The 12634-nt window shown below is 39.4% G+C and overlaps 1 pseudogene; it reads left to right on the top strand.

The window, feature by feature from the left end:
- The first annotated feature begins 2324 nt into the window (after positions 1 to 2324).
- Positions 2325 to 3404, top strand: LOC145713822 (small ribosomal subunit protein uS5 pseudogene; annotated as a pseudogene).
- The last annotated feature ends 9230 nt before the right edge of the window (positions 3405 to 12634 follow it).

Genomic DNA, 12634 nt, shown 5'->3' with positions numbered 1-12634 from the left:
TGACTTTAATTATTGGAAGGTGAAGTGTTCATTTTGTTAGTGACTTGTTTTCCATAAGTGATGATCTAAATGGAGCATATCATATTGAAAGGTACTGCTGGACTGCCTTTTGTACACATATCAGTGGTGGAGCTGGAAGGACCACCATGTTGATCTTGCCTTTTTTGGAAGGCTGTTGTGCCAAAGCTGTCTTGTTTGCTTCCCACTTGATCACACTCAAACCCAAGATCCATCTGGCTTCTGACTCTTGGCTCTCTCTCTGCCATCAGTGACCCTGCTTCTCTGTGTGGATGTGATGCTTCTTTCTGGTCTACCTGGCTTTGACTCTTGGCTTTCACTCAAGGACTTTGGCCTGACATTGGACAGGAAGCTCTTGAGAGCACTCTGAATACAATGATTCCCTCAGAATCAGTTTCCCTGGCTCTAATGAGCTGGACCAGCCACAGGTTGGCTTGATTGGCCAGAGGATTCAGCTAATGCAAAAGAGCATTGAGAGGTGGGGGTATTCATTAAGGCTCTGTGAGAAGTTTGAACACATGCAGAATCATTACCTTAACAGTCTTCAGTTATTCTTGGGGAAAAATAGAATTTTTAAATCAAAATAAATGTTTGACCCTTAAGGAAAAATATCATTCGAAGCACAGAGTTTTATTTCAAACACGAGCGTTACTTGGCTGTCCTCTGTGTATCTTTCTATTCTGTACCACTAGTGAATACCACCTAAGTGTATCAAAAAATGCAGCTACATGCTTTTCCCGCTGCTGTAAAAAGCCTGGCACTAGCTACATCTTCTGTCAATGTTGATAATTATTAGAAAAGACTTTCCGTCCTGTCACTCAGAAGAAAATGCAAGCAGCACAAACCTCAAAGAGTCAGATGAGAGAGCTTTCGTGATCGTTGAGGTCAGTTTTGCAACAAGTATTCTTGCAGGCGTGATTAAATTCTGGGTGATTTTCAAGTATCACCTTAGAAATGGAAAGATCCCGCATTGTTTTATTTGTGTGTCTGACATAAAACACTAATGGCTTCAAATAATAAAACACAATGGAAAGTGTTGACATTTTCAGTTTTCAATTAGCAATAGTGTTTTAAAGCACTTACTTTGAAGTAAAAATTTGCACATTTATGACATTTATAAATGTAAGCATTTGGTTGACTGATTTTAATGGTCGAATCATGAGAAATGCCTATTTATGGAAAGTGAAAACTGATGTTTTGTTTTTTGTTTTTCAATCTGGTTAGCTTTGCCATGGAACCATTTGTTTTAAACATGTCAGCTTTCTTTAATGACTCATTTTTAGTAACTGCTGTGTGTTACTCAGGTGACCTGGGAACATCTGTAGGCTGAACCAAGGTCATTGTTCTGAATATGGGACTAGACTCAGATATTTTTTCGAAGAGGTCATGTTAGAATCCAAACCAAATAAAAGATCACAGCGGAGAGGTACTGGTGCTCGGCAGAGACTTGAGCACTTCCGGGATGGCAGAAGCTCAGGCAGTTGTCTTCATTTGGGGCCTATCCAATGGTGTGTTCTGGAGAAGCAGACTCTAGGAAGCTAGGATGTATGTGAAGTCATTGCAGTCAGAAGAGAGGCTCCAGAACAGTGGCAGAATGTAATCAAATATGAATAGAGAACAAGGAAAGGAATCCAGTTATTAAGGACTCACAAGAAACGAAGAGTCAAACCAAGTTTGATGCTCATTTACTGGCTTGACTACTAACATTCCTCCTGGGCAAAAATTAGTCCCAGAAAATGGGATATAGGGATAAACTTATATGTGGAAAGTAAAAGTGTTTACTTTTTTGGGTTGAAGTGTTAAAATTAAAGAAGCCAAACAGACTATTGTAACATGAACCTTGTCTAGGATACTGGTAGTTAAAGAGGAAATTCAGAGGTGGATTTCAGACGCATTGAGAGGGAGGAATTGATTGAATTTGTGGAGTAGTTGGAGGTTGAGAAAGCTGTCAATGAGCTTTTTAAACTTTGTATGCCTGGGACCAGTTAGTAGAAGAAGGATAGGTCAATTGGAGTCACTCTTTGGGGTAAAGAGGAGCATCAGTTCCGTGTTAAGCATACTGAGTTTAGTGTGATGTTGGAAATAGTTACAGAAACAACAGGGCCATGTGAGGAAAAATATTGCATGACCTACTGCACCGAGTATTCTTATATTCTTAAGTAACTATAACCATCTTGCATGATCTTTTGTCGGTCTCAGTAATGTTTCTGTAGCTGGCAGTCCAGAGTGAATGATTGAGATGATAATGGAGAAGGCAAATAATTTAAATTTACAAAGAGTTCACTTCTTCTTTGAGAAAACACTAAATGGCGGATGATGCTGGTGCTGTGGGAAGGCCTGGAGGGGGTGGTTGCAAGGGCCCTGGAATGGGGTGTTGGGGTGGCTTCTGAGTAGGCTCCAGCAGCAGCACCATCTGGGGCCAAGGCCATGGAGCTCGCAGAGGCAAGGCCAAGAACAAGGAGTGGATCCCCATCACCAAGCTGGGCTGCCTGGTCAAGGACATAAAGATCAAATCTCTTTGAGGAAATCTGTCTCTTCTCCCTGCCCATCATTGACTTTCAACTGGGGGCATCCCGCAAGGATGGTGTTTTGAAGATTATACCTGTGTAAAAGCAGACCCATGCTGGCCAGTGGACCAGGTTCAAGGCATTTCTTGACATCAGAGATTACAATGGATGAATCGTTCTTGGGTGTTAAGTACTCCAAAGGAGGTAGCCACTACCATCTGTGGAGCCATCATCCTGGGCAAGCTTTCCATGGTCCCTGTGGGACAAGACTACTGGGGGAACACGATCAGCAGGCCCCGCACTGTTCCATGCAAGGTGACCAGCCACTGTGGCTCTTTGCTCATGGGTCTCATCGTGCCCCCAGAGGCACTGCCCAAGAAGCTACTGATGATGGCCAGTATTGACGCCTCCTACACGTCAGCTAGGGCCTGCACTGTCACCCTGGGTGACTTCACCAAGGCTTCTTTTGATGCCATTTCCAAGACCTACAGTTATCTCACCTCTTTTTTTTTTTAATATTTTTATTTTATTTTTGAGAGAGAGAGAGAGAGAGAACACAAGTGGCACAGGGTCAGAGAGAGGGAGACACGGAATCAGAAGTAGGCTCCAGGCTCTGAGCTGTCAGCACAGAGCCTGATGCAGGGCTTGAATCCACTAACTGGGAGATCATGACCTGAGCCAGTGTCAGACGCCCAACCAACTGAGCCATCCAGGTGCCCCGACAGTTATTTTACCTCTTAACTCTGGAAAGAGAATGTGTTCACCAAGTCTTTTATTAGGAATTCACTGACCATCTTTGGAAAGACCCACACCAAAGTCTCCATGCAGGGAACCCAGGCTCCACGTATGGCCACATACAGTTTTATACAAGAAATATAAAGTGAATTAAAGCCTGTTAATAAAAAGTAAATTTACAAAAAAAATTTACAATTTCACTTCTTAAGTTTATTTTGACAGAGAGAGAGAGAGAGGGAGGGAGGGAGGGAAAGAGCATGTAAGCACAAGCAGGGGAGGAGCTGAGAGAGAAGGAGAGAGTCCCAAGCAGGCTTCCTGCTGTCAGCACAGAACCTGATGTGGGGCTTGAACTCACAAGCTGCGACATCGATGACCTGAGCTGAAATCAAGAATCAGTTGCTTAACTGACTGAGCCACCCAGGTGCCCCAAGAATACTTGCCTTTCTTAGTAAGACTAATTAACTTGAAACTAAAAGAAAAACGACATTAAAGTATACAGTTGTTGAGCAAGAAAGCCAAGGTCTTTTAAATATATAAAAAATGAGATTAGGGGGGATTTAAAAGCTCTGGGTATGGATATGATCACTAAAGAAGGGAGGGTGGAGTTAGTAGAGATGTGAGGATCTAGGCCTGGTGTAGACAAAAATTTAATAATGTAGCAGAGAGAGGAGGAATCCCAAAGGAGTTAAAAGAGCTGCTGGAGAAAAATCAACAGAGAATAGTGTTTTGAGGAGCAAAGGGAAGTACGTTTCTAGTGGGAAGTAGACAACACATCAAATAATCATGCTGGATCTGAATAAACAAAGTCTGAATGAACCATCCTAAGTCCCCATAAGATGTGATGCAGTGTGATTCAAGGGTATTTCTTCACGTGACCACAGTTGGAACAAATTTCAGAATTTAACCAGCACCCCTTCCCACAATCTTTCCACTTTGTCTGATCAGGGGCTCTGGCCTTGAGTGCTGCCTCATAAGCCCTTGATGGTTACCTGTGTAGTTCACTGAGGCAAACTGGAGACTTTTTGAAAATTTTTTTGATGTTTATTTTTGAGACAGAGACAGAGCACGAACAGGGGAGAGGCAGAGAGAGGGAGACACAGAATCCAAAGCAGACTCCTGGCTGTGAGCTGTCAACACAGAGCCCGACATGGAGCTTGAACCCACCAACTGTCAGATCATGGCCTGAGCCAAAGTCGGACGCTTAACCCACTGAGCCACCCACGTGCCCCCAAACTGGAAACTTTGAAAAAGTGTCATCTCATTGCTGCCTTGTTAGCCAGATGAGAATCTTGACTGATACTACCATGGATTTCAGTGTTTTCACTGAAGGTGGTGATGGTTGCTTTCTCTGAAGTTTCCTAATAGCCATAAAGGGACTTGGTGTGAACTAATAGCCTTGCCAGTGCAGTGTTGAGCAAAAGTGGAAAAAAAATCAGTCATTTGTCTTATAACACACTAATCAACCTGTACCTCTTTCCCTCCTAACAGTACTGATTTTCATATGTAGTGTAATGTACCTAAATTCCCCTGATAAGTTTGAAATGGAAGATGAATGTTTTACTGGGTTTCTTAAGGGCTATTTTATTTGGAGGTTGGCTGCTGACCATCAAATGGGAAAGAGAAATAACATTTGGTACAATGGCCCATTGCATGAAGTTAGGGACTTGGAAAGTTCCATTCACACTTTGTCCCAGGCAGTAATGCAATCATAGTGGATTTTTACCGTTTTAAGATGCTGCTCATCTTCAAAACTCATAATGCTAAGGTCTGAATAGCTTCATTTGACCTAGGAAGGGCTATTTTATTGCCTGAGAACATAGTCTGAGGACAGGTGGTCTTTGCAAGACCACGGGATTGGTGGAGTGGTGAGTTTGTGCACCATCCTGCCCTCCACAATTCACTAACCAGAGATCTCCTGCCACACTCAGTGTAGATTTGGATTCAGTCATTAAACTGAACCTCAAAGAACTACTTAGAACTCAGTAAAAGTGGAATTTCCTTTTACTTTCATGATTTTTTTAAACCTGCACGCTCTCTGGGCTTTCTCACATACTTGTATGGATGACTGTGAACAGAACATCTATTTTACTTAATTTCTCTTGCACTTTCAGATGTCAAATTTCCTTTCATCTTGTCTTCAGGATTTTCCATTTTCTTCTGATCTTATTTTTTATAATAAATCTCTGTCCTGTCAGGGTTCTAAGTGATATTAAGATGCTTCCTTCATAAATGGTAAGTATCCTAGTGAGATAAAATATTAGGGATTTCAGTGACTAGTAACCTGGATTATTTTTGCAAGGAAATTAATATATATCAGAACATTCTAATGTTAAATGATAGAATGGAGGTTATATTAAGAAATGATTTTTAGGTGCCGTTAACATCCTCAGCACTTTCAAGAATGAAAATACTTTTTGTGATATATGTAACATTTTATATGTCCCTTTTTAACAATATCTTTACTTTAAAGTTACACTAAGTGAAATAAGTCAAAGACAAATAACATGATTTCGTTTATATTGGAAATCCAAAAAATAAAAAATAAATGAATAAAGAAGAGCAGAGTCAGATGCATGAATACAGAGAACGAACTGATGGTTGCCAAAGGGGAAAGGGAGTGGTGTATGGGCAAAATGGGTGAAGGGAGATAGGTGGTACAGGCTTCTAGTTACAGAACAAACAAATCACAGGATTAAGAGGTACAACATGAGGAATACAGTCAGTGGTATTATAACACTGTGTAGGGAGAGATGGTAGCAACACTTACGGTCGCACAGCATAAGGTATAAACTTGGGGAATCACTTTGTTGTACACAGAAAACTAATGTATCACATGTCAACTATACTCAAAATTGAAATACAACAAAAAGTAAATGGGTAGAAAAATAAAAAAAAAAAAAAAGAAGAAGAAAGTAAGGAAGGGGCACCTGGGTGGCTCAGTTGGTTAAGCATGTGACTTTGGATTTTGGCTCAGGTCATGATCTTGTGGCCTGTGAGTTGAAGCTTCGCATCATGCTCTGTGCTGATGGTGTGTAACCTGCTTGGGATTCTGTCTCTGCCCCTCACCTGCTTGTGCGTGTGCACTCTCTCTCTCTCTCTCTCGCTCTTGCTCTCGCTCTCGCTCTCTTTCTCTTGCTGGCTCTCAAAATAAATACATTAACTTGAAAAAAAACCTTATAGAAAAGCTAAAAGAAATTAAAATCTCATTCGCATAAATTTTCAAGCATGAAAATCATTAAAAATGTTGAATATGCCTTTTTATGTTAATGACATTAATTTTTAAATAAATGATGCATGTTAAAAATGAAACTATAAGAAATGAAGTCCCATCGAAAATACAAAGAAGAATTAAAATTTTCTTACTAGAATCAAACTATAATATCTTGATTTTCATTCTAAATATCTCCTTATTAATAGGTATAGAGAGAAGAATAGCTAGAATTTAAAAAATACTAAGGTAGGATTTTAGTGTGCATACAGATTTCAAATAAAATCATCAAACTTTATTTGAATTCAGTAAGAGGACAAAAGAAGTGAAGATAAGGTATTTGATACGTTTACACCTCACAGATAATTTTTTTTGTTCCAGCTATAATGAGGTATAATTGACATAAAACATCATGTAAGTTTAAGAGGTACAACCTGTTGATTTGATCCACATGTATATTGAAAAGTTATTACCACCAAGGGGTTATCTAACACCTCCATCACGTCACATAATTACCATTTCTATTTTGTGGTGACAACACTTAAGATATAAGTGTTTATATCTTTATATCTTTATATCTTTGCTCTTTAGCAACTTGTAATTATATGATATTATTAACGGTAATTACCCTACTGTACATTACATCCCCAGAACTTACTCATCTTATAACTGGACATTTGTACCCTTGACAGCATTTGTCCGCATCTATTACCCCTAACTCTCACAATTCCCATTCTCTGTTTTTATGAATTTGTCTTTTTTAGATTCCACATGTGAGATCGTACAGTATTTGTCTTTCCCTGTCTTATTTCCCATAGTATAATGTTTTCAAGTCCCATCGATGTTACAAACCACAGCTAATAATTTTGACTATTTATAGTATTTCATGATGTTCCTTACTAACTTTAAAGGATACAGTTGGTTATCTCTCTGTTTTGTGGTCTTTCATCATTAGGCGATCAATATGCATTGACTCCCAAGTTAGGGAAGAGGAGGATGAGGTTCCTTATGTGGTGTATCACCCTCCTCTTGTAGATTTGGGTTAACTAAAAATCAATTTTTTGGGGGGGTGGGGCACCTGGGTGGCTCAGTCTGTTAAGTGTCCGACTTTGGCTCAGGTCATGATCTCCCAGTTTGTGAACTCGAGCCCCGTGTCAGGCTCTGTGCTGACAGCTCGGAGCCTGGAGCCTGCTTTGGATTCTTTGTCTCTCTCTGCCCCTCCCCCACTCAAGCTCGCTGTCTCTCGCTCTCTCACTCACTCTCTCTCTCTTTAACATTAAAATTTTTTTAAACCAATTTTTTGATTACCCAAATTACTTTGAATAATTTGCACAAGCACATGTCTCTTTAACAACTTTATGAGGTACATGTTGATTTTCCACAATGTGAAATGAGGAAGGTAGACCCTCTGCTGCTCCCCAGTTCTTCTTCCTCTTGCACCTCTCACTTCCTATCCATTTTAATGTGACTTGTACATTCTGATTCTTTCAAGCTCTTAGTTGATTGTAATCAAAAATTTCACAACTAATGAAGTACATTTACAGAATCAAGGAGTGGCTTCCAAGTTCACTCTGGTTATGGCCATTGCAGTCAGGAGGGGAGGTGAAAGAATAGAGCAGAGTGACAGGTTCTTGGGTATGGTGTCCATGTCATCTGCCCATGTGTCATTGGGGAGAATTTAGAGGTGTGACCATTCATAACTGCAGGATGGGTCTGGATGAAGGATGACCTGGAACACCTGGTTTGTACCTCATTTTGCATGTGCATGTGTGTATATGTAGGATCAGTGCCAAGAGATGGAAGTATTTCTAAATGAGGAAAGTGTGAGCATGCCTCTTTTACTATAACTTCAAGACAGAGGGGTTACAAAAGTTTTTAGTTTTGTTCATTTGAAAGATGAAAAGTGGTATCTCAGCATTTTAATTTGTATTCCTTCTATTTTGAGTAATGTTCAGCGTATTTTACGTGTTTGATATCCATTTGAATTTCTGTGAACTGCCCTTTCACACCTTTTGCCTACTTTTCTTAATAGGCTATTGGGTTTTTTTTTGCTTAATTGGTTTATCATTTTATGTGTGGGAAAGAAGTCTGTGAGGGTTATGGGGCATTTGTCAGTAGTGAACAAGAAATTAAGATACTTGTTCCATTAGATAAGAAAGGAGCCCATTTCAAGCACACAGCTTTTTGTTTTTTTTTTAAATGTTCCCTGGATCTGTTCCCTGAAGGCAGGGTCAGGGAGCCCTGGAGAGAAATAACAAAGGCTGAACACAGGAAAGTGGCCATGGGGAGAGAGAAGGCAACAGAATCAAGAAATGATGAGTATACAAGCCTAGTGGCTAACAGGATGAGGATCCCTAGATATTTTTTTTTGATGTTTATTTTTGAGAGAAAGAGGGGGAGAGCAGAGAGAGAGGGAGACACAAAATCGGAAGCAGGCTCCAGGCTCTGAGCTGTCAGCCCAGAGCCCAACATGGGGCTCAAACTCACAAGCTGTGAGATCATTAGTTGAGCCAAAGTTGGACACTTAACTGACTGAGTCACCCAGGTGCCCCTTGATGATGGTCTTTGCTCAAAATAAGTCCTTGGCTTCTTATCACCTTTAGGGGAAAGAAAACTCCTTGGCATGACAGACAAGCCTCTTTGTTTTGTGCCTCTTGCCTACCTGATGAACTTAATTTTCTGTTACTGCTCTTCAGTATTCTCTTAATCCAACAGTACTCCAACCTCATGTCACTTATACTCTTCTTTTTGTCTAGAACGTATTCCTTATGTATCTCTAATAAATGTATATTTGAATCCTTAAAGTCTCAGCCCAAGTTTATATTCTTTCTGAGGAGTACCTTGATTCTTTTAGGCATTTCTAGATTTCTTTCCCCTCTCCTCCTACCACACATTGTAATTATACTGATTACCGTATTCTATTATAATGATTTATGACTCCATATCGCTACCACCCATAAGTCCCCTTAAACACAGGGTCTGCCTTTTTAGTTTTATCTTCTTATAGCTGAAATACAGCAAATGTCCTATAGCTCTTTCTTGAATAACAGTCCAACCCAAGTAAATTCCTCTCGTTCTCCTCAGCAGCTCCTCTTTTTTTTTCTCAGTGATAATAAGAGGTTTAGCCACGTTAAATTATTAGTATGTGGTAGAAGTTAGCATTTGATATTACAGAATGTTTGATTCCTCCTTTAGGGGACCAATTCTCTATTGGCTAACTATACTTCTATTAAGATCTCCCTGTAGATGCGTTTAAGCTTCATTTCTGGGGTTCATGTGCCTTGCCTGACCAAATCTGTCTGGCAAATCAGTATGAAAGCGTATGGAGTCAGGAGGTTAGTTCCCTCTCCTGTCTTCAGCCTTTTCCACATTATCTTATTAGCTCTGCCCCATTCTAGGAGTATGCCACCTTTCCTGAATCCTAGGAGGACTCTGGGTAGAGAAAAATGCCTTTTTAGCTAGCTATCTCCTCTGCCCTGGTCCTTATTTATGAATACACAGAGCTCTGGTGAGGTGGATGCAGACAGTAGATACTTCAAATACATAATTATTAACAAATGTTATGGGGATATTTGCACCAAGCACATTACAACATAGTGCTTTCTCATCATTATATTTCAGTTTGTCTAGAGTGTGGGGTTATTACTTCAGTAGAAACATTTTCATTTTGGGAGACCCAATGTGGAGAGTTGCTTAACATGAGTAATAATACATAAATCTTACCTGGAGTAGGCACTGAGGTGTTTTATTGCTCTTCAACCAGGGTCATTGGAGAACATGCTTAGACATAGTAAGTATCACCTAACTCAGAAAGTACTTTGTTTCCTCACTGAGAGGCAGGAATTAAGCAGTGATGGCATAAATCGACCATTCCTTCAAAAAAAAAAAAAAAAAAAAGAAAAAAAAGAAAAAACTCAAAAGTCCTCTGTTCTCTTGAGAACTGAGAGCATATTGATGAGGTATGTGTGACACTATAAGAAGGACCATCAAAAGAACTGCTACCACTCTGGGCTATGGAAAAGTATAACTATACAAAATCTGTCAAGTAGAGCTGCTACATAGGAGGTATTAATATTCAGTAATTCCCTGTCCTTCGGTCAACTCCCAAAAGGAATTATATATAAATACATAAAGTTACAGTTAGGTATGCATACATGTGTGTGCATACATATGTGCGTGTGCGCACACACACACACACACACTTGAAGAGGGTACACAGTAAGTTGTAGAAAGCCTTGAAGGGAATTGGACTTAATTTAACTTGTTTTACTAGAGCCAGTCAAGAGTAGGGATTTCTAACAATCTTAATTTTTTTCCCAAATCTCAACATGCAGCTGTTATTTTGTGGTCCATATCAGGAAAATACCCCTTACTTCTTTGCCATACAATACCTACAAATTTAATAGGATCTATTTTGGAAACGGAAGTTCCAGATAATAATTACTTCAAAAATAGTGTGTTTTAGACTTGAATGAAAGTACATACACATGATCAAACTATAACCAAACTAGACGTTAATAAGCCTCCAGTATATATGATTCAAGAAGTAAGAGGAATTACCTCTAGTTTTGGAATCCCTATGGGAAAAAGACTCCATAAAGACAGCCGGCTTTATTCCTAGCAAATTCTTAAGCAGTATCAGCTGAAAGATACTGTTTTAATAGGTTAAACATAATTTCTACATTAATGTTTCACTGCACTTAATACCTTAAAGCATCATGTCACTGATTTAACCCAACAAATATTTATTGAACAAGTACAGTGTTTAATTATCTGGAAAGTGTGACCCCCTAAATGTTCTCTAAATCATTCATATTAGCTAAAATAGCAGTTCTGAACATTAGAATCTCCTAGGTAGCCTTTTAAGAATTCCAATTCTGGGGCTGCCCGGGTGGCTCAGTCAGTTAAGCATCCCACTTGATTTCAGCTCTGGTCATGATATCGTGGTTTGTGAGATAGAGCCCCACATCTTGCTCCGTGATGAGCATGCAGGCTGCTTGGGATTCTCTTTCTCCCTCTTTCTCTGCCCCTCCCTGGCTCACACACCCTGTTGAATGAAATAACAATTACTCAAGGTACAATACAGGCATCGATAGTTTGAGGTCCTCAGGTGATGCCAGTGTGCATCTATGAGTTAAAAACAGTTATCTTTGATTTATAATCTGATGCCTCACTTTGGTATTCGACATTTATTGTGCATTGGTGTTGGAGACTCCAGTTTTCTTTAACATGTTGCTATATAGGGGATAAAAACTGTTTTTTTTTATCCCTAATTTTCTCTTTGAGATAAGGAGAATGAAAATCTGAGGAGAAAAAAAACCAACCTTAATCCTAAAGAGTACAGGCTGAGTCTGAAATGTGTTAGATTGAGTTTAACTGCTACCGGTTCTGGAAAAAAAATATGAAGAATGAAAATAGTGCTAGACACAGAATTGGAATTAGAGCCCATATTTTATACAGCGTGACATTATATTACACAAAAATAAACTAATAAATTTTTTTACTTCATACACTTACCAGTGTTAGAGGGGATGAATCAGAAGAACAACTGTGGAAGAAAAGAAGTGGAAATATAGCTAGACTTAATAGAATGGAAATGGGAAGCTTAAAAACCTCGGAAAGAAATGTTTACGCTCAAAGTGCACTGTTTCCGTCATCAATTTATGGCTGTGTGTTCCTACCTTGCGCTTAATGTAAGGAAGGGGTGTAAATTCATGTCATAGCAGTTAAGTTTTCGGGACATGCTAGAAAATAGAATGATCTAGAGGCACCTGCTACTCTGGTGGAGCACTGCTTTGTTTTTCATGCCAGTCCTCATCATTGAATCTAGTTTTGCTAGTGTCCTGTCTAAAAGCTTAAACCTTGGAATATCTAAGTACGTTTTACGGTCAATCCTCCAGAGAGTTCGTCTATATAAAAGGCATATATCTTCATGATGCACCGTTGGGGGAGGCTAATTTATTTCCCTTGTGTATATGAGTAATTTATTATTCAAGATAACTTATAAGAAGTAAGACTGGATTCCTTATTGTGTTCACTTGGCTTAAGCTCCTGGATGAAGAAAAATAAAGTGTATAAGTCAGAATCTGGGCTACACACCTTAGATTATTTTTCTTGGCTCTTTAGCATGTGAGCTATGTAATGTAATGCTTGGAACTGCCCTTGA

This window comes from Panthera onca, chromosome X (genome assembly GCF_046562875.1).
Source record: "Panthera onca isolate mPanOnc1 chromosome X, mPanOnc1 haplotype 2, whole genome shotgun sequence".
In the NCBI taxonomy this organism is placed as follows: Eukaryota; Metazoa; Chordata; class Mammalia; order Carnivora; family Felidae; genus Panthera; species Panthera onca.
Note: the sequence above shows the minus strand (reverse complement) of the source record. Positions and strands in the feature narration are given on the sequence as shown.